This window comes from Carassius gibelio, chromosome B3 (assembly GCF_023724105.1).
Source record: "Carassius gibelio isolate Cgi1373 ecotype wild population from Czech Republic chromosome B3, carGib1.2-hapl.c, whole genome shotgun sequence".
Taxonomy (NCBI): Eukaryota; Metazoa; Chordata; class Actinopteri; order Cypriniformes; family Cyprinidae; genus Carassius; species Carassius gibelio.
In genome coordinates, this window is record NC_068398.1 from 35,136,374 (window position 1) to 35,158,425 (window position 22,052).

General features: G+C 40.9%; 2 protein-coding genes across 3 annotated transcripts in view; both read right to left on the reverse strand.

The window, feature by feature from the left end:
- LOC127953350 (zinc finger protein 271) overlaps positions 1-22,052 on the reverse strand; it is a 408,540-nt gene that overhangs the window by 385,274 nt on the left and 1,214 nt on the right. The gene's annotated exons all lie outside the window — the stretch shown is intronic.
- The window catches only part of LOC127953421 (zinc finger protein 239-like), a 33,080-nt gene that overhangs the window by 10,410 nt on the left and 618 nt on the right, over positions 1-22,052 (reverse strand). The window lies entirely within an intron of this gene.

Sequence of the window (22,052 nt, forward strand, 5' to 3'; positions counted from 1 at the left end):
TGACGAGCGCTCCCGCTCACTTTCCCCGTCTGTGCGTCCTGAAGAGTTTGATCAGCACCGCTGCTCCTCCGATAACAACGTTCAGTAAAACGTCTGATTAATTTAAATCCGGTAAAAGTTCTTGTGGTGTGTTTTGCCGAATGTTCAGCAGTTCATCCCTGGTGAAAGTGATCGTGTTTGTTAAACAAAAAACAGGAAAAATGAACAAAAACAGTACAAAACACTGGAAAGCCAAGCACTGAAGCAGCCATGCGCGGCGCCATCGAGCACTACCTGCTTAATTTCTCTTATGAAGCTAGATTGATTGACATGTTTTTTTCAATGTGTTTTGCTAAATGTGTTTATACTTGTTTTAGACAATGGACTTTTTTGTGAAGAAAAAATTGCAACAATAGAATTTCTGCCTGTTAACTGAAACATTTCAACACCTATTTAAATTAATTATACATGTTTTCAATTTTACTTAGACCAACAATGAGGTGAAATAAGTGTATTGCCGCATTCCGTCCAACAAAGCTTCCTTTCATTTACAGTGTACTTTTGTTCCTCCCTTCAAGTCCAAATCAGTTAAAGGGTGGTAAAATTCACTCACATTAGCCGCAAATATTGGCACAAATTTTCTGGAGGGAGTGAAAACTGGTTTAGTCTGTCTCTTAGTGCAAATGATAGTAGATTCCCACAAAGACTGTAAAAATGTAAACTGTAAGCTTAGTTTTTTTTTTTTTACATGTGCTTTCTGTGTACCTTTGTCATTAAAAGGCCTTCGTGCAGAAATTGTCTTTAACCTGTTAGCCAGCACCCTGACACCCTCGTGCTGAACGCCCCTCAACTTGCACGTGTCAGTGTTTATGAATAGATTAAATGAAACGGAACAAATTTAATCTTGACAATCTATATATCATTATAAAGATCTAAGCTCAAGCATCGAAGACAGATCGCTGTTTTTCAATGGAAAGCTTATAAAGACTGCATTTGCTACATTTGTGTAAGCAGTACACATCAAAACATGAGCAATGGAAACGCTGTACATACCAGATCCGTCGTAATAACAAGTCATAAACACATCCACATCTGTAAATCCCGGTTTAATTAGAAAGGTAAGGGTCCACTGAACGACATCTCATGAAGCATGTTTAGTCCAACGAAACAATAACGTTGTAATATGGATCATAATTACTTTGTTTACATTTCAGTTCTTCAGCGACAGAACTGCTTGTGTCCGTTATGGAATAACTCACCAGTGGTGGACGAAGTACACAAATCAAGTACTTGAGTAAAAGTACAGATACATGTAATAAAATATTACTCCAGTAAGAGTAAAAGTACTCCTTTTTCAATTTTACTGTATATTTACTGCAACTCAGTTGCCAGGAATTTCCTGTAATTTTACAGGAGACAATTACAATTGAATATTGTAATTCAAAATATATTGTAATTTCTAAATATAATAAAATACTGAAATTTTCCATCTTCCAAAATTAAAACCAAAACAATGGCAACTTTTTATTATTTTTTATTATTAACACACTATGCAACATCACATATTACAAACTTATTTTATCTTTTTTTTTTTTTTCATACAAACAAAATTACAGTTTCACTGAAGAATCTAGCTCACTTCCAGACATCCAGACAGTCTATCATCAGGGGGAACATGGTAATAAATAACAAAAGGTCCCAACCAGTCTTGAACTGGGGAAGCTGTGGGGTGTGGGTGGGCATCAATACTAGCCCATCAACTCAAAGCCCAGGAGTCTTCTTAATAGGGTGCAGACAGGTGCGTTGAGCCCATGTCTCTTCTCTGCTTTGCTGACATCTTGGAGTTGATTCCACAAAAAGCTCTGAAAACAGAGAGAGTGAAAACAAGTTTTCACATCAGGTGATGATAAATACTGTGTAAAAAAAAAAACAAAAAAAACCCATAAAAAGTAAACTTGCTTGTAGAAAAAAAATGAGGTTGATGTATTTATTTAACATCAACACATTTAACAACATAACATTTAGAATTAAATTGGCTTTTACATTGTTTTTCTTAAATATATAATGTCACTGTATATACTGTTAATTGAATGTCGCTTTGGACAAAAGTGTCTGCAAAATGGGTCATATGACGTTGCTAAAAAGAACATTATTTTGTGTATTTGGTGTAATGAAATGTTTAAGCGATTTAAGGTTAAAAAAACACAGTACACATTGTTTCTCCTCTACAGGTACTCCTCTCCTCGCTTCTGAAACGTGTTGATTTTTACAAAGCTCATTGTTCTGAAAAGCGAAGTGTGCTCTGATTGACCAGCTATCCAATCTATCTATCATGTGACTGAAATGTTATGCCTCTTAACATACTGTGCCCTGTCCGGCCGAAGCAACGAGACAAACATTTAAATATAATGTTTATTTCATTATAATGTCAAAACCCATTATAAATGTGATATAAACATGATTTCTAGTCGTGTTCTCTTTTGGAAGGCCAAACAAAGTAGTTTCCCTTTTTAAAGAAACAGCGTTTAAGAGTGACGCTTCAATTCAAACGAACGAACAAACACATGAGGGCAATTTCAAAAGCATAAGGAGTTGTCTGTTCTGCTCTCTTTAGCTCTCATGAATTTCACACATTGATCGACCTGGATGTTTTAGGCAATATTAAAATCCTCGTGTCCCGTATGAACGGCGCATATGGCCTCCGTATACAGATCTTCTTCATTCACCAAGAGCTTGTAACACTCCAAAGAGAAAGGAAAAAGTAAAATCACATCTAATGACTTTAACCCCCAAAATTTACTTAATGAAAATTGTAATGTTAAACTGCTGTCTGTCAGACTTTTGTGTGTTTACATAAATTTCTTGCAGGGCAATACCAACTCTATGTTTGACACTTAATAGCAATAGCTTTGTCTCCATCCAGCTTTTTAATGCACATTTTAACATTTTGAAAAAAAAGAAAAAGAAATCCTGAATGGTAACGGTTCAAATTCACATAAAATATTCTAATGTGAATAAAACTTTTTTATGTGGATTGACCCGCTAATAAATGCAACATAAATGCACATGTGGCGAGTGGGGCGGGGCCGAGAGGCGTGGTAACGAGGAGTGAGGCCAGGTGTAGTGATTGGAGATGAGCTGCACCTGCGCCCCACCGCTGGTATCGAGTCCCACGTAGGAGATGGAAGGATATAAAACTGGAGCGACTATAGTGAAGGACGAGAGAGGACCAGGCCTGGGACATAGTTTATGTGTTTACTTTTTATTTATGCGCACCAGTCGTCCGTGAGGGGCTGGTGCGCCGATTTGTATTTATTTTTGAATTATTAAAGTGTTTTTGATTGTGCGCCGGTTCCCGCCTCCTTTTTCCCGATGATTAAAAAGGTTGTATCGTTACAGCACATTTGTTGCAACTCTATCGGCTGTTTTAAGTTGCAACTTAAGTTTTGATCCCACAGCGTTTCATGACTACTCTCCTGTCCATTTCTAATTTACATAATAGAGCTGATGGAAATGCTCTCCAGTTATAGGGTTTCTTTGCCAAATTTCTACGAATGCGCTTAAAAGGTGTAAAGGAAATGGATGGAAAACTGTCTTTTGACATCAATGCATAGAGTATATAATAGAGTCTATTTTCTTTATAAGTGTGCAAACAGTTTTAACATACCTTTAGTGCTTGAGGCCTCTAGGATACTGTTAGTTAAACATGTAGACAGCGAAGGTCGCTGCACTCCATTCAGAAGGTTGTTGTGGGGCACCATCACAGTTGTCCCTTCCAAAGAAATCATCCATTTGTCTGCACTTAGTGCCTGTCCTGAAATGCATACACAATATGGTAACTAAAAGAGCACTAGAACGCTTCACCACACACGCGTGAGTGGCAGTATTGGCAGGATGGGCAAAAGTACCAATTTTATCAGGTGGGAGACATGGTATGGTTTTTCCTAATTTAGACTAGGCATTTTATGGATGCAATAGGCTTATGTTGTATTACAGCCTTCCCTTTCTTCTTTGACATATAACCATTTGACAATTATTATCATGGCTTAAAGCAAGCAAACGTATGTTCCATCTAGCAGCCAGTGTGCAGCTGATCCTGCGGACGGTCTACAGCTGTTCCCGCTCAGTCTTTTCCTTCTGCCTTGACCGTTCATGACCTTGGTACAGTTATGCAGCGTTTCCACCGATCCCCCCCCCCCCCATTTCATTAAGACGAAATATGATATCAAACACCACTGCCTATTTTCGTTCTCATTTTCAATCGTTAAACATATTAATACCCACAGAAATGAAGTTCAGGGAAATGTGTAACGTTAGGCCTACATTATATAAAACAAAATATTATACCAAACAGTAGCCTATTGTCTCCTTTTTTCATTTTAACATATTAAAATATTAACTGAATAAAGACCAAAGATTACCTGTTAGGTTATCCCAAAACGAATTATATTTTATGCTTTACCACTAAAGAGACATTACAGCCAGCGGCAAATGTCAGAAGGTCTAGCCGAGTTGAGAGTGCTCCCGACGGATTAATGATCACTGAGCTCCCGCTGATCGCGTGGAGTTGACCGTCTCCGACATCAGCGAAACACGTTTTTTAATAGACTACATTCTCGCCTGAAATAGTTAAAACACTATACCTTTCATGACACGATGACAGTAATATTTTACAAATTATCAAAAGAAATGGTGGTTGAAATTACAATGCTGCATTGCCACTCCCGAAAGTTCAGTAACGTTACATTTGAACAAGTACCTCGCAAGCAGGGACTTTCTGAGGGGCATTTTTTTTTTACCCAGAACTTTTTTTAAATCATGGTAGCTGCGGTGGAAGCACACCGAGTTCCAGCCCAAAGTCCATAGTTTCTGGGTAAAGTTCTTGCGTTGGAAATTTGGGTAGAGTATGAAGACGCGATTTTAACTAACTTCAACCTATTCCACTGAATTATACCAAATGAAACAATCAGCACTCACTCAGATCACCAGTATTAATATATAAAGACTTATAAAACAAATTTTATGTTACATACCTGAGACATGTTCTTTCTTCCAAAAAAATGTTAAAATACTTCTGGTACCGTCCATTGGCCGCGTAATTTCAAAATTCAAACAGCATCGATCCCACTGTTCCCACAACGCTATGCTGTTGCTGTAAAAAAAAATGCTTCTACAGTGTAGTTACAATAATTTTACAGGACTGTCCGTTAATTTCCCATCATGCATTTGCATTTACAACAAAAACATGAATACAGTGCGTTGTTGTAAAATTTATTGTAAAAATTACATCAATTGTTAACAGTGTAGATGTTTGCAATTTAATATAGGCTACTTAATTTAATTTCATATTAGCACATATTTTTTATAATCGTACTGCTCAAAATACCTGGGATTTTTTCCAAAATAACCACTATATGGAGTCAAGATATATTTTTGTTGTTGATATGGACTACGTTGATGAGAGTAATGTTCACTGTGAAGCTTACACTGTGATGTACCTGAGAGAAAACCGAGATGACCATCTGATTTTAACCAGTAAGAACAAAGTATTTTAAAACTTGTTGTTTTACAGAACATCACAGGTACTAACAATATTTACTTATTTTCAGTACGGTTATGAATAAACATTCATGTCTGTCTACTTGTCTAGTTAATCCAAACAATATAACGTTATTTTTGATAAACAATATAAAAACAAACGTTACATAGAACATGGATGGTAGCATTTTAATAAAACTGTTAACATTACGGCAGCGGGGAATTTGAACGTGCATGAGTTATTGTATTTAATCTGTGTTGTTTTAATGTTTGTTTTTTTTGTTTTTTTACCTAAAACACAGAGACACTGATTGATGTGTCTGCATCGTCTGCACTCGAGCATTTCAGTGGGCTCAAATAGATCACTCTTAACAGCAGATTTAGTTCCCAAACAACTGACAATTTTGACCTGAATATGATTTTCAGTTACAATAATTAATCCAAAATTTCGACATTAATAACTTACTTTTAGCAACATCAGACACACACGCGCTCACAAGATCTCCCGGTTCTAAAAGTTTATTTTGAAAAGACTAAGTTCGTTCATGATGAATCAGACACTGCTTCTGCGTGTTGGAGCACGTGATATATAAGGTAGTAACTAAATGTTTTATGAAATGTAGTGAAGTTAAAAGTACGATTTTATGCTTTGGAATTTAGTGAAGTAAAAGTTACTCAAAATAAAACTACTCCAGCAAAGTACAGATACTTCAAAAAATGTACTTAAGTACAGTAACGAAGTAAAGCTACTCCGTTGCTGTCCACCACTGTAACTCACGGTCAGAAACTGTGTCTTGGTAGTAAATGGCATGGTTTAGCAGTGTACAGTGTCACAAACAGAATGAGACGATCCACCGGAAAAAAACAATGAATGAAAGATAGTATATTTGAAGTTTAGCGCTCCCTCGTGACGCGCCCTGACACACCTGTCAGCTGATGAAGGCGGAACTTATAGCGATCGCCTTTTTCTTTCTTTTATTTTTCAACAGTTTTTATATGTGTGAGAGTGTGTTTTATGTTGAATGTGACGGTATCTGCATGATTACCTCTGTTTGATTGCAAATCAGCCCAAGTCAGCTCGCTATTACTGTATGATCACGGCTATCAAAGTGAACGCGTCTATGTGAATAGAGAGTGGATTATTTACTTTGTGTTATTACCATCTGTGTAAGTGGCCATCAGCACATCAGCACTTATTTGCATCGTAATTCATTGTAAATACTGCATTTCTAGCAATCTCAGGATTTTCTGTAATTGACAAACAAAGTTAAATCTTTTTTTATTTTTCTTATTATTCTTATTTTTCTTACTCAAATTATTATTATTGTATTTTTCTAGTGCTGAAGTAAATCACTTATATATCACTTATAGTTTCTGTCTAATGTTTTATAATTGAAAAAAAAACTATGCAGTGGTATGTTTACCGACTAAATAGTTTGTAAAAGCCTTCAATACTATGGGGGAAATATATTTTTGTATATTTGGGGGGTGTGGGTGTCATGGAACGTTCTGCTACGCCCTCCTCTGGCGGTATCAGATCCCTCTCTCCTGAATATTAGGACTGCATTTCCCAGTGTCCCTCTCCCCAATCATCCCCGTCTAACCCTGCTTAATTATCTTGATTACCTTCTAGTATTTTCACCTGCACCTTGTGTTCTCCCCTTTATATTGACTGCTATTCCCTTTTATATTTTGTGAAGTTTTGATTTACCCCTGGTCTGTATTGTTAGTATCTCTGATCGTTGTTACCCTATTGAGGAGTTTATCTAGTTCTCTACGAACGTCTGCTTAAGTTCCTTTTCATTGCCAGCCTGAGTTTATGTCAGCTGTTCTCTGCTTACTCACCTGTATTAATAAACTGCTGCAGATGGATCTAACTGACTCCGCCGTTTCATCACAGAAAACTTCACCAACTCAAGATCCAGCAGAGTTTCGTCACCTCGCCAATGAGGTTTCATCCCAGGCAGCGGTGCTCGCTTCACATCAGCGGCAGCTGGTAAAACTAACCTCGCTCACAGAGGAACTTGTCAGATCTGTTCAGGCACTAACCCCGCAGATTGCAGCGGCTAATCAGGCCGCAGCTCCCACCGCACCTGTCCCTCCGCTGCCAGTCGTGAGTACGATCTCAAACAATCCAAGATTATCCCTGCCTGAAAAGTATGACGGTTCACCCTCCACTTGCAAGGGATTTTTGTTGCAGTGCGAGCTCTATCTAAGCCAGCAGGCTCCAGAACATCGCACCGATGAGGGCCGCATCTTTCTCATCTGCACCCTGCTTACGGGAAAAGCGCTGGAGTGGGCAACGGCACTATGGTCAGGAGGTCAGCTTACGTCTATTTCCTATGATGCTTTTGTCACCCTATTCAGGGAGGTGTTTGAGCACCCAGCTGGAGGAAAGGATCCAGGGGAACTGTTACTCGCCCTGCGGCAAGGGAATTCCACTGCAGCGGATTACACTCTCTCCTTTCGTACGCTCGCCGCTCAGACCGGCTGGGGGGAGGATCCTCTCAAACTACTGTATCGGAAGGGGTTGAATACAGAGCTGCAGGGGGAACTTGCTTGTCGTGATGATGGAAAGACTCTCAGTCAGATCATGGAACTTGCCATCCGGCTCGATCATCTCATCCGGGCTCGCCGCACTCCAGTCAGGACCAGCCTGAATTTCAACCCGGTATGCACCTCAGAGCCCGAGCCCATGCAGATTGGATACACCCAGCTCTCCGAGGCGGAACGTGAGAGGAGAAGGCGCAATCGTTTATGCATGTACTGCGGTCTGGCTGGTCATTTCAGGGCTTCCTGCCCGGTGAAACCCACTTCTCGGAACCCCGCTGCGGTGAGTCCACGTTCACTCTCTTCCCAAGCTCTCATTGTGGCAATTTCGTTAATTATTAATGGGCAGGTTATAAAATCGAGGGCTTTTATAGACTCGGGAGCTGCTGGAAATTTTATTGACGCAACCTTTGCAAGAACTCATAAAATCTCTCTCCGCTCTTGTGAACCCTCTGTGACAGTGACAGCTTTGGACGGGCGCCCCCTGGGGACAGGGGAGCGCCAGTACATCACACCACCTCTCACCCTCAGCATCGGCTCGCAACATAGGGAGACCATCCAATTCTACACTATTCATTCACCACTTCATCCTATGATTCTGGGGTTTCCGTGGCTGGAGAGACACAACCCGCAAATTTCCTGGTCTGAGAGGAGGATTACCCAGTGGTCTTCGTCGTGTCTGAATAAATGCATGCCCGCTGTCCAGGGTCCTGAATTGAGTGCCAGCCCCTCCGTGGACGTTAATCTACAGGAAATCCCCGCTGTTTACCATGACCTTGCCCAAGCATTCAGCGAGCGGGAAGCCTCACACTTACCTCCCCATCGTGCTGTTGACTGTGCTATTGAGCTCCTGCCGGGTACCATGCCACCACGCGGTCGTGTATACCCCCTATCTCAGCCAGAGACCGAGGCCATGAATTTGTATATAGAGGAACAGCTTGCCAAAGGCTTCATTACCCCCTCAACATCTCCTGCTTCTGCCGGTTTCTTTTTTGTCAAGAAGAAGGATGGGGGTCTCCGACCGTGCATAGACTATCGGGGTCTCAACGAGATAACTGTCAAATACCGGTATCCTCTTCCTCTGGTCCCAGCTGCTCTTGAAATGCTCCGCACGGCCCGATATTTCACAAAGCTCGACCTACGAAATGCTTACAACCTTATTCGTATTCGGGAGGGTGATGAGTGGAAGACGGCGTTTTCAACAACCACCGGCCATTATCAATATCGGGTCATGCCGTTCGGCCTTTCCAACAGTCCTTCAGTTTTTCAAGCGTTTGTCAACGAGATCTTCAGAGACCTGCTCAATCGGAGTGTAATTGTGTATATTGACGACATCCTGATTTATTCAGACAACCTTGAAACGCACGTTCAGGATGTGCGAGCTGTTCTCAAACGCCTCATCGAGCACCAGTTGTATGCCAAGATACAGAAGTGCGAATTTCATCAGACGCGGATCTCGTTCTTGGGTTACATCATCAGCGCAGACGGAGTTGTGATGGATGACAAAAAGGTACAAGCTGTGGTTAACTGGCCTCGTCCCACGTCAGTAAAAGAGCTTCAGCGCTTCTTGGGCTTCGCAAACTTTTACCGCCGATTCATTCGAAATTTCAGCATGATTGTGGCTCCTCTCACTTCTTTACTCCAAGGAGGAGGAGGAGGACGTTTCCGCTGGTCATCGGAATGCACTGCGGCATTTGAGAGTTTAAAGAAGAGATTCACCACATCACCCATTCTCCATCACCCAGATCCTGAGAGAGAGTTTATTGTGGAAGTGGATGCTTCTAACACGGGCGTGGGTGCCATTCTGTCACAACGTCATGGTAGTCCAGCTAAAATGTACCCCTGCGCATTTTATTCCCGTAAACTCAATGCAGCCGAGCGCAACTATGATGTGGGCGATCGAGAACTTCTGGCGATGAAGGCTGCCTTTGAAGAGTGGAGGCACTGGCTGGAGGGGGCGTGTCATCCTTTCACTGTGCTTACGGACCACAGAAATCTGGAGTATCTCAAATCCGCCAAATGTCTGAATGCTCGCCAGGCGCGCTGGTCTCTCTTCTTCTCCCGATTTAATTTCAGAGTCACTTTCAGACCAGGTTCTAAGAACGGCAAGGCGGATGCTCTCTCACGCCAGTTCGACAGTAAGGACGAGTGTTCTGAACCAGTTCCCATTCTGCCCTCATCTCTCATTGTCGCACCAGTACAGTGGGATCTAATCACGGAGGTTTCTACAGCTCAGCAGAAACAGCCTGTACCACCGGAATGTCCGGGGGACCGCCTCTTTGTTCCTCCCGAGCTCCGCGACCGTGTCCTCCAATGGGTTCACTGCACTCCCAGCGCGGGGCATCCAGGTATCACGGCCACCACTCAGCTAGTCTCCAATCGCTTCTGGTGGCCTTCCCTTCGAACTGACGTGATCAAGTTTGTTCATCAGTGTTCCACCTGTAACATGGTCAAGTCTTCTCACCTGAAACCAGCTGGTCTCTTACAGCCTCTGCCGGTACCGCAACGCCCTTGGTCCCATATCGCCGTGGATTTTGTCACGGACCTTCCTCAGTCCCAGGGTTTCAACACCATCCTCTCGGTAATAGACCGGTTTTCAAAATCATGCCGTTTCATCCCTTTGTCTGGTCTTCCCACAGCCTTAAAGACTGCCGAGGCCCTCCTCAATTATGTGTTTCGGCTTTTTGGCCTTCCTGAGGACATTGTAACTGACCGAGGCCCTCAGTTTACTTCTCGTGTATGGAGGGAACTATGCTCAAAGCTCAATATTAACGTAAGCCTCACCTCGGGCTACCATCCTCAGGCCAACGGGCAGGTTGAGAGGTTGAATCAGGACCTAACTCGTTTCCTACGGACCTATTGCCATCAAAATCAGCAGGAGTGGAGTCGTTTCCTTGTATGGGCTGAATACGCGCAGAATTCGTTAGTTAAGCACGCCACTGGACTGACACCGTTTCAGTGTGTCCTGGGATTTCAGCCTCCGCTCTTCCCGTGGGCGGGCGAGCCCTCCGATCTCCTGGCGGTAGATTCCTGGCTTCGGCGCAGCGAGACCACTTGGGATGCTGCTCATGTGCATTTACAGCGGGCCATTCGCAAATATCAGCACTACGCGGATCGCAGGCGACGCGGGGGTCCCCGGTACCGTCCCGGGCAGTGGGTGTGGCTTTCAGCCCGAGATCTCCGTCTCAAACTACCCAGCAAGAAATTATCCCCTCGCTTCATTGGTCCTTTCAAGATTCTGCGCCAGATCACCCCGGTCTCATTTAGGTTGGCTCTTCCCTCTCATTACAAAATCTCACCTACCTTTCATGTGTCTCTTTTCAGACCCGCAGTCACCCCCAGGAGAGAGGAGGGTCAGGAGGGGAACACACAGGTGCAGAATCCTCCCATTGAGGTTGGCGGTGCGGAGGCCTACCGGGTGCGAGCAGTACTGGACTCCAGACGACGTGGTGGGGCTTTACAGTACCTTATTGACTGGGAGGGGTACGGTCCAGAGGAACGGTCCTGGGTCAGGTCGCAGGACATTCTGGACCCCTCTCTACTTACCAGCTTTCATCGTGACCATCCTGACCGACCTGCTCCCAGACCCCGAGGAAGACCCCACCGACGTTCTGGTCCTCGCTTCCGGAGCCGCTCGCAGGGGAGGGGCTATGTCATGGAACGTTCTGCTACGCCCTCCTCTGGCGGTATCAGATCCCTCTCTCCTGAATATTAGGACTGCATTTCCCAGTGTCCCTCTCCCCAATCATCCCCGTCTAACCCTGCTTAATTATCTTGATTACCTTCTAGTATTTTCACCTGCACCTTGTGTTCTCCCCTTTATATTGACTGCTATTCCCTTTTATATTTTGTGAAGTTTTGATTTACCCCTGGTCTGTATTGTTAGTATCTCTGATCGTTGTTACCCTATTGAGGAGTTTATCTAGTTCTCTACGAACGTCTGCTTAAGTTCCTTTTCATTGCCAGCCTGAGTTTATGTCAGCTGTTCTCTGCTTACTCACCTGTATTAATAAACTGCTGCAGATGGATCTAACTGACTCCGCCGTTTCATCACAGTGGGTGTAGACATAGTCTCAAAAAAATATTTGCAGTCTGAGTCTGATTTTTCATGATATCTTATTCAGATTTGAAATAGAAACTCATGAGACATGTGACTTTCAACCCATTACTTTTCTAGATTGCCCCAGGACTCTTTTCATGTATTTTTATATCAAATAAAAAAAAATATTTAAGTGTGGTAAAAAAAAAAAATAATCAATGCACTTCAGTGTCTATAACTTTTAATATTTTTGAGCATTATCAAATCTGGTTGATAAAAAGTAAAGCCCAAAGGGTCTTCTTTCCAAAGACACCAAAATTATGTTTGTAACACACTGAAGCAAGAAACTGTTACAATTATAGGTTAGGTAGAGCACTTTCAGCTGTGAGTCCCATAATGGGGGGTGCTGGTTAACAGGTTAAATTAAAACCCATCCTGCCATCTGCACCATACCACACAAATAGAAAAATGGTGTACACATCATACATGGAAATGAACGGTCCTCCATTGACATTCAACCTGTAAGTAAAAGAAACACTTAAAATTACATTGCCCTGTGTAGTCAAGTCACCTTTATATATTTTGTATAAGACACAAGTTGTACAATACAAAGCGTTCCAAGAAGATATTAAAAAAAATGACAATTTAATTTTTGGGGTAAATTATCACTTTAACCAATTTAAAGAGCCAGTAAGATGAAAATTCTAAGCTTCCTATCACTGTTTATAAGTCCTGTACATTAGGTTTAAATCCATCCAAGGTTAAAAAAACATTGTCATTTTGTCAAAATATCATTTTAAAATTACCTCAATTCTCAGAGATCCCCAAACGGTTCGCGCGAAGCTGTTCAAAAGATTCAGTTTCCTTAAACCCCACCTTTCGGTAGCATACTGTGTTCTGATTGGTCAACTGACATAGTTTTGATTGGTTGTTCTGCACACAACTTCACGGTAAACAATGCGTTAGCATCTGTTTGGGGTGAATTATGTCTTATTCCTCTCACCGCGAAGCAAACAGTAAAATAAAAAACTTGAACAGTCTCGCTGCTTTTTCTTCTGTGTGGGTGTATTCAGGCCGCGCGCTTCAGTTTGAATCTGAATATAGCGCGTTCAGCGCGGGGGCGTGGTCCCATTAGATATAATGAAGGGAGACGTGAAAAACGGACATCGCGTTGTTTTCATATGGATTACTTTATCACAGAATATTTTCGGCAGCACTTGTTTAGTTTTAAAGTAGACATGTCAAGCTTTCTATAGATATCTCTCTCATGTCTCTTCGTTGAGTATTCACGGAGTTACACTTCATTTTAATGACGTGTTTGTAAATTAAGATCAGCGCAGAGAAAGGCTGCAGACAGCACACATACTGATAAGACGCTCGGGAGAAAACAGACACATAACTTCATAATCATACTTCACGTTGTAATTTGGAGATGCTCGTTGGTCTAAATAAAGTTGGTAATGAACCCTCTTTTATGGCCAAACGCTTTGAAAATCCCGCCTTGTACTCACCGAGATTAGACAAGCAGTCATCAGTGAAATGTTGTGAAGACAACAAGGATTTGTTGTACTGCTCTGGTATTGTGGTAAAAATGAATTTTAGCCATTGGTTCTTCTGATCTTCATTCTTTGGCAGTGAAAATAAAACAAACTTGCCTTTACAATTAAAAACGCACTGTTTCCTCGACATGATGCTATCACACAAACCAGAGCGTCTGTGTGGGGGGTGGGGTAGGTCAGAGTTCCGTTTCTCCCAAGACGGTAGGCGGAGATTATTATGCAAAGTGTTCCTAGTGACGTACATAGAGATGGGCAAAAGATTTGAAATCTATAACGACTCGTTATAGGGGTGTATTCAGAGTCGACTCCTTACTTTAGAAGCCAATAACTTTATAAATCGTGTACTTTTTGGTTTAATTACTTTGCACATTGTTTACACTGATGGACAGCTACATCATACACAGTAATACAGGTAATTTTTGATTTCCCATCTGTGTGGCTCTTTAAATTCGCTATAATGAGCTTTTAACTCATTTAAATTCACTCATTTGTAAAGTGAGTGTATCAATGAAATATCCTCACAATGCATGTTAACTGAACTTGTTTTTTATTCTTTTAAAGAGCCACACAGATGGGAAATCAAAAATTAGTGCTGTACTTGAATCATGAGACGAGCCAGAATCCACATGTCCTGGTACTTGGTGACAAGGAAAACTCCTCCCAAGTTTTTATTATTTTTAAACAGGAAGGCTATAGACCAGAAGAGGATACTACAAGCAGTCGATCTGTGCTTCAAACTTTTCTTTGTATATGACATCTACTACCTAATCAGTAAAAAACTTTTTTTATCATCAGTAGGTCCAGCAGTATAATATATTATTATTACTTGATTTTGTGATTATTTTTTGTTTTATTATTATATTTTATATTAATTTTATTTGAAAGTCGTAATATTTGCCAAGTATGGTAACCAATACTCAGAATTGGTGCTCTGCATTTAGCCCATCCAAGTGCACACACAGAGCAGTGAGAAGTAGTGTTGTCAAAAGACCCGGTACTTCGGTACCAAATCGGTACTAAAAAATTTCAAATGTGATGGTACCAGGTTTCTTTAAGAACCGGTAGTACCGAGGTCCCGTTCAAACCCGGTTCAGCGCTATGATTTCATCGAAGCAGAAAACGAGGACGGAATCTCAAAATCCAGTCATGAAAATGAAACTTACATTTTAATATGGACAGTCATGGAATTTGTCAAAGTAAGCATTAATTAATCAAATCAAATCTCCATATAGACCAGTATCTGTAAATGTTAAGTCGCAAAAGTTGTTTGAAATATGAATCCGTGTTTTGTGCGTCTCTCTGTGAATGAATGAATGGCAGAGATGTGCGGGTTTGTTTACTACATAGACTGAGGCGCATGACGCTTGCATTAATTAGTGAAAAAGTTAGACAATGCAACAGCTGCATACAATTTCTGTTTTATAGGTTAATAGATAGTGTACAGAATAAGGCTGCACGATGTGTCGTTTAAGCATCGATATCGCGATGTACGAATCCACGATAGTCACATCGCAGGATGTGCGATGTAGGCTGTCGTAGTTGATCTATTATTCATTAACTGTACGGGCCAGCTGCTCCCCGGCCCTTGACGAATGTGATTCGCGGATTAATTGCACAGCTTAACCATCATAGAGTGAAAGTTTATCATTGACAGGACTGAAAACCACATGCAAGTTTAACAGGGCACAGAGAGAGGGAGCGCGAGAGAGACAGAAAGAGAGAGGGAAGAGTGGGGGAAGTCCCCCCTCCCTCCCCCACACCAACACCTACACATCCAAAGTCCAGCAGCACATCTCCGGCACCCACCAAACCATCACAGCCCAGCAACAGCCAAAGGGAAGGAGGAACACCTGCAGCCTCCAAAAACCCAGAGAACCCTCAGAAAAACATGACAGCTACAACCCCAGCTGTGAAACAGCTAGTGAAAAAAGAAGGCTGACATTGCCATCCTCATGGACTCCAATGGGAAGTTCCTACGAGGAGAAAGACTTTTTCCAGGCCTTAAAACAACAAAATTCTGGTGCCCAAAAATAGGGGATGCCCTCAGAATACTTTCTGACTCCACCTTTGGCACACCCTCACATATCATCATACACACAGGCACCAACGACTTGAGAAGGGAACAGGAGAGAGTTGGGCAGCTGATCTGCAGAGTAGCAGAGAAGGCTACAGAGACCTACCCCAACACAAAGATCACCATTTCTACCCTCCTACCCCGCAGAGACATCCACCCAGACACCATCCAGAGAGTCAACGCTGACATCTCCAAAGGATGTGCTCGCCTGCCCAATGTGCACCTGGCTCATCACCCCTCCATCACAATCAGGGACCTGTATGACCATGTACACATAAAGAAGGACAAAGTCAATGTGTTTGCAAAAACACTGAAAGACACAGCGTGGGGCAGACAAAAAACCTTCACACCCCTGAAAACAACACAGCTGCCAACCTACAGAACACAAAACCAGACACCCAGCATAAACCTTCAAACTTATCACAGAGAATGACCACCACTGGTTGCACAATACCAGAGACCCCCACAACATGCTAAAATCCACATCAGAACACCCCATGCACCAGCACTACACCACCACAGATCTACACCAGCCCATCAGCAGAAACCCCAGTTTGCACCAGATCACCACCCAAGACACCCACGACCACAAAAACATCACTCCAGGCAGAGAAGCAACATGACGAACAGCCCAACAGCAGCAGCAACCAGTCTTCCACCCGCTCATGCAGCCTCAGCTGACAACACACCGAACCCAGCACCACTCCCACACTCCAGGAGCTACGCTCAGGCCCTGAAAGGACAAGCAAATACAATGGAGATGAGTGAGATCCGACAGCTGCTAAACTACATCAGTGCCCAGCTGACAGCATGAGAGTCCACACAGCATGCAAACACCTGCCTAACAATGAAAAAAAAAAAACTTTACTTTTTCAAAACACTATATTATATTAGAAAAGGATTACCTCTATTTGTGAAAACAAGAACTCCATACCGTGAACTCTTAAAATGACTCTGTCAATATCAATGTGGAATATTCAAGGATTGAATTCAGCAGCCTTTGGGCTAAAGAGCTCAAACACTGAATTCCAGAAGAGCATCAAAGATATGGATATTATAATTCTACAGGAGACATGGAGCAGGGCAGACACCGTCACCCACTGCCCACCCAACTACAGAGAAATCATCCTACCATCACAAAAACTCAACACAGTCCGACAGGGAAGAGACTCAGGAGGACAAATAATCTTGTACAAATCAAAACTACACAACCACATCAACACAGTGAAGCAATGTAAATACTACACCTGGCTTAAAATCCACAAGGAACTGCTCCCATCGAGAAAGATATATACCTGTGTGCCATATACATCCCACCATCGGAGTCCCCCTACTACAGAGAAGGCATGTTCTCCATGTTAGAGGAAGAGACAAGCCACTTCCAGGCACAGGGAAATGTGCTCATCTGTGGAGACCTGAACGCAAGAACAGGACTACAGCCGGACTTCACCGACACACAAGGGAGCAAATACATCAACAACAAACTGACTGTTATTTATAACACATTCTCCCATATCCACAGAAATAACCATGATCATATAGTAAATAAGAATGGGAGAGACCTCCTGCAGCTCTGTCGAAGCCTGGGTCTGTATATCATCAACGGTAGGTTACGAGGAGACACTTTAGGGAGATTCACATTTTGCTCACCTCTTGGGAATAGCACAGTTGACTATATGATAACAGACATAGATCCTTCATCTCTCAGATCATTCACTGTAAGAGAACTAACCCCTCTGTCTGATCAAAGTCAAATCACTGTGTACCTCAAAAAGACTGAAAATAACATTAACACAAAGCCCAGTAAACTGTACAACATCAGAAAACCATACAGATGGGCTGAAAACAGCGCTGAAGAATATCAGAAAGCACTTAGCAGCCAAAAAATACAAGCGCTCATAGATAACTTTCTAAATAACAAATATGCTCACACCAATGAAGGTGTCAACCTTGCGGTCAAAGATTTAAATTACATATTTGAAAAATCAGCAAAACAATCCAAATTGTAAACAAAATCTGGAAAAAATCTAATACCCAAAAATGACAAAAATTGGTTTGATCAGGACTGCCAAACTACTGGCAAAAAACTGAGAACACTGAGAACGCAGAGATCCAAATAATACAGAGATCCGCCTTCTTTACTGTGCAACACTAAAACAATACAAACAAACACTCAGAACCAAAAAAGCACAATACACCCAAAACCAACTCACAATAATTGAGAAGTTAGTGAACACAAACCAATTTTGGAATAACTGGAACAAACTGAAAAAAAACTGATCATGAAGAATTGGCAATCCAAAATGGAGAAATATGGGGAAGTCATTTCCAAAAACTGTTTAATAAAGTACAAACAGACAAAAACTGTAAACAAAACCAAACAATCAACCAATTGGGAAAACTAGAATTAGCAATCAAAGATAACCAAAACCCATTAGATTTCCCAATAACTGATAAAGAACTTCCAACTCAGAAAAGCATCTGGACCTGATGGGATATTAAATGAAATGATAAAACACACATGCAGTAAATTACAGTTGGCTATTCTAAAACTATTCAATGTGATTCTAAGTGTAGGTCACTTCCCTGACATCTGGAATCAAGGCTTGATCACACCAATCTTTAAAAACGGAGATAAATTTGATCCTAACAACTACAGAGGCATCTGTGTGAGCAGCAACCTGAGAAAGTTATTCCGTAGCATAATAAATGCTCGAATATTAGACTTCATCACCACATACAAGGTACTGAGTAGAAGTCAAATTGGATTTTTACCAAATTACCGTACATCTGACCACATCTATACATTACATACTCTAATTGAAAAACATGTCAACCAAGAAAAAGGTCAAATATATGCATGCTTAATTGACTTTAAAAAAGCTTTTGACTCAATTTGGCACCAAGGACTGTTTTAAAAAATTATTGAAAGCGGCATAGGAGATAAAACCTATGACCTTATCAAATCAATGTACACTGAAAGTAAATGTGGCATAAAAATCGGCACCCAACGTACAAGGTATCTTTCCCAAAAGCGTGGTGTGAGACAGGGCTGCTGCTTAAGCCCAACATTATTTAACATTTACATCAATGAACTAGCAAGCAGTCTGGAGCGATCCGCAGCCCCTGGCCTCACACTACACAACTCACAGATCAAATGCCTGCTGTATGCAGAAGATCTGGTTCTGCTGTCTCCCACTCAACATGGTCTACAGCAGAACCTGGACCTGCTAGAACAATACTGCCAGACCTGGGCCCTGACAGTCAACCTGAAGAAAACCAAAATCATGATCTTCCAGAAAAGATCCAGATCCCACGGAACACAACACACATTTACATTAGGCACTAACCTGATAACACACACATCACACTACAACTACCTGGGTTTGAAAATCACATCCACAGGAAACTTTAATCATGCTGTGAATGAACTGAGAGATACAGCACGCAGGGCCTTCTATGCCATAAAACGGCAATTTCCTATGGAAATCGAATTAGAATTTGGCTGAAAATATTAGAATCAGTAATTGAGCCCATTGCACTCTATGGCAGTGAGGTGTGGGGTCCACTGACCAATCCAAATCAAGATTTCACCAAATGGGAAAAACATCCTATTGAGACCCTGCATGCAGAACTGTGTAAAAATATATAACACGTGCATGGGCATACAACAAATAACGCATGCAGGGCAGAATTAGGCAAATATCCTCTAATCGTAATGATACAAAAAAGGGCAATTAAATTCTGGAAACATCTGAAACTCAGTGACCCCCAATCATATCATTATAAAGCCCTTCAATACCAAGAGATTAACAAAGAAAGCAGTCCCCTCCCTCAGCTGATCCAGAGCTTTAGTCCTGATGCTTCACTAGCATCTACTGATGCTCTGAATCACATCAGAATCAATCAGATTACTGCACTAATCAAACAGAATTACATCACTCAAAATGTGATACTATTTGACTCTAAAGAGAGAGTACAGTATGGCAGAGTATCTGTACACAGTGTCAGATCAGAAACTGAGAAGCACACTGACCAGATACAGACTCAGCGGACACAAGCTGATGATAGAGACGGGCAGACACAGAAAAACATGGCTGCCAGCGGAGCAGAGACTGCGTTCACACTGTGATCTGAATCAGATGGAAACAGAACTGCACTTCCTAACACAATGCCCCAAATACACGGACATACGGACAGTGTTCAATGATAAAATACAGCAGATCTATCAGGCATTTAAAACTCTTCCGAAGCAGGAGAAACTGCCGTATCTGTTAGTAGAACACAAGAACTGCTGTGTGTTTGCTGCGTGCGAGAGAGAGAGACAGAGAGAGAGAGCGAGCCGTCTTCAAACAACACGAGCGTTGTCTTTCTCTCTCTCCCTCGCGCATATTAATCAATTGACACAATGGTGTCGATGTTTAAATAATTTAAAATAGAATGTAAGTGTGCTCACCGCATTTTTGTTTGTAACAAAAAATATTGCAATATATGCTACAGAAAAATAAAATATCCAGTTCCTAGCAATCCTGAAAAACTATTCTATTCTCCTTTTCTTTGAGCGTTGCGATGTCATATAAAAATCCAAATACGTGTCCATTGTCTCTAAGCAGTGAAAAGCCCTGTGTGACCAGATAATTTTATTTGTTTTGACATTTTTGAATATACATTAAAGTATTTTGCACGCATATAGACCTATTAATAAGTTTTTTTTTAATTATTTATTTATACTAGAAAAAAATATGTTGATATAGCGATAATTGTAACCTAATGTGAAACAAACAAATAAATGAATAATTCTCTCTCTCTCTTTTATTGGCTGGCGCTGATCTAGTACGGTCCCTGTTTTGATTTCAGCAAATCAGTTTGACCGAAGCAGACAACGATTAATATTCATGAACCCAGCAGCTCATCAATTCATAGTGCATTGTATATACATTAGTATGATAGTAGAATTAGTAGGGCTGCACGATTATGACAAAACTCATAATTGTCGATTATTCCCTTGAAATTGTAATTGCGATTATATATTACGATTAGCACAATTTAGATTTAATAATTTTTTTAACAGCTTTATGCCATTGTTTGAAGCCACTGCATGCCATATTGTTATATCAAAATAAACCAGCGGAAAACACTCTTCCTGAAAAACTTCTTTTTTTTTTTAAGCCTCAAATATCATATATATATATATAATTATTATTATTATTTTATTTATTTATTTTTTCTGAGAAACCAAACCAAAGTAAATATATGCATGGTATTATGTTATATTAAAACAAAGAAATTCAAACAATTGGGAAAAAAAACAGTTTAAGATAATCTGTAGAGAGAACAACAGCATATCTTATGCACACAGAATGATGTAAGTGAACTTTTTTTTTTTGTGTAATTGTGCCTTTAAACGATTACATAATTGTGTCATCTGTAATTGTAATTGCGATTACAAATTCGATTAATTGTGCAGCCCTAAGAATTAGTAGTAGTATTATCTTTTAATAATAATTAATATGATCTATTATTTTTTTACAGAAACCCTCAAAGACCAAAAATATCTTAAGCATCACCACCAGTCTTAAGTTCAGTTAAAATGACAAATATGCATTCATTAGGCATTGTGCTAGAAATATTACTATTGTTTTGTAAAATGTATGTGATACTGCTACTACTGTTGAAACTTTATTTTTTAAAGAAATAAATCACAATATTTCTTCCACGTTTTAATTTTAATAGCAAACCCCCTTTATTTACCAAAAATAAAATGTGTTTAAATTTCATAAATTAAAAGACAAATTAAATTTGGGTGAAACTTGTTTACTGTTTTTCATAATTATATAACTTGTAGAAAAACTTTATTCACAATTGTAAATAAGTATAAAGAATGGCATTGGTTTTATTTTTTAGTGCTAAAAATTTTTTTTTTTTTTATTAGCATATTTTTGTGTTTTACTTTGGTACCGAGAACCGTGGATTTTCACTGGTATCGGTACCGAATACTGAAATTTTGGTATCGTGACAACACTAGTGAGAAGTGAACACACACCCGGAGCAGTGAGCAGCTATAGATCCAGCGCCCAGGGAGCAACTGGGGGTTCAGTGCCTTGCTCAAGGGCACTTCAGTCATGAGTATTGAGGGTGAAAGAGAGCACTGTTCATACACTCTCCCCCACCTACAACTCCTGCCAGCACCGAGACTCAAACCTGCGACTTTAATGTTACAGGTCCAACTCTCTAAACATTAGGCCATAGCTGTGAACTGTATTTGCACATTTGTGTGTTTTGATATGAATTGACACATTTGTACATCTTGAAA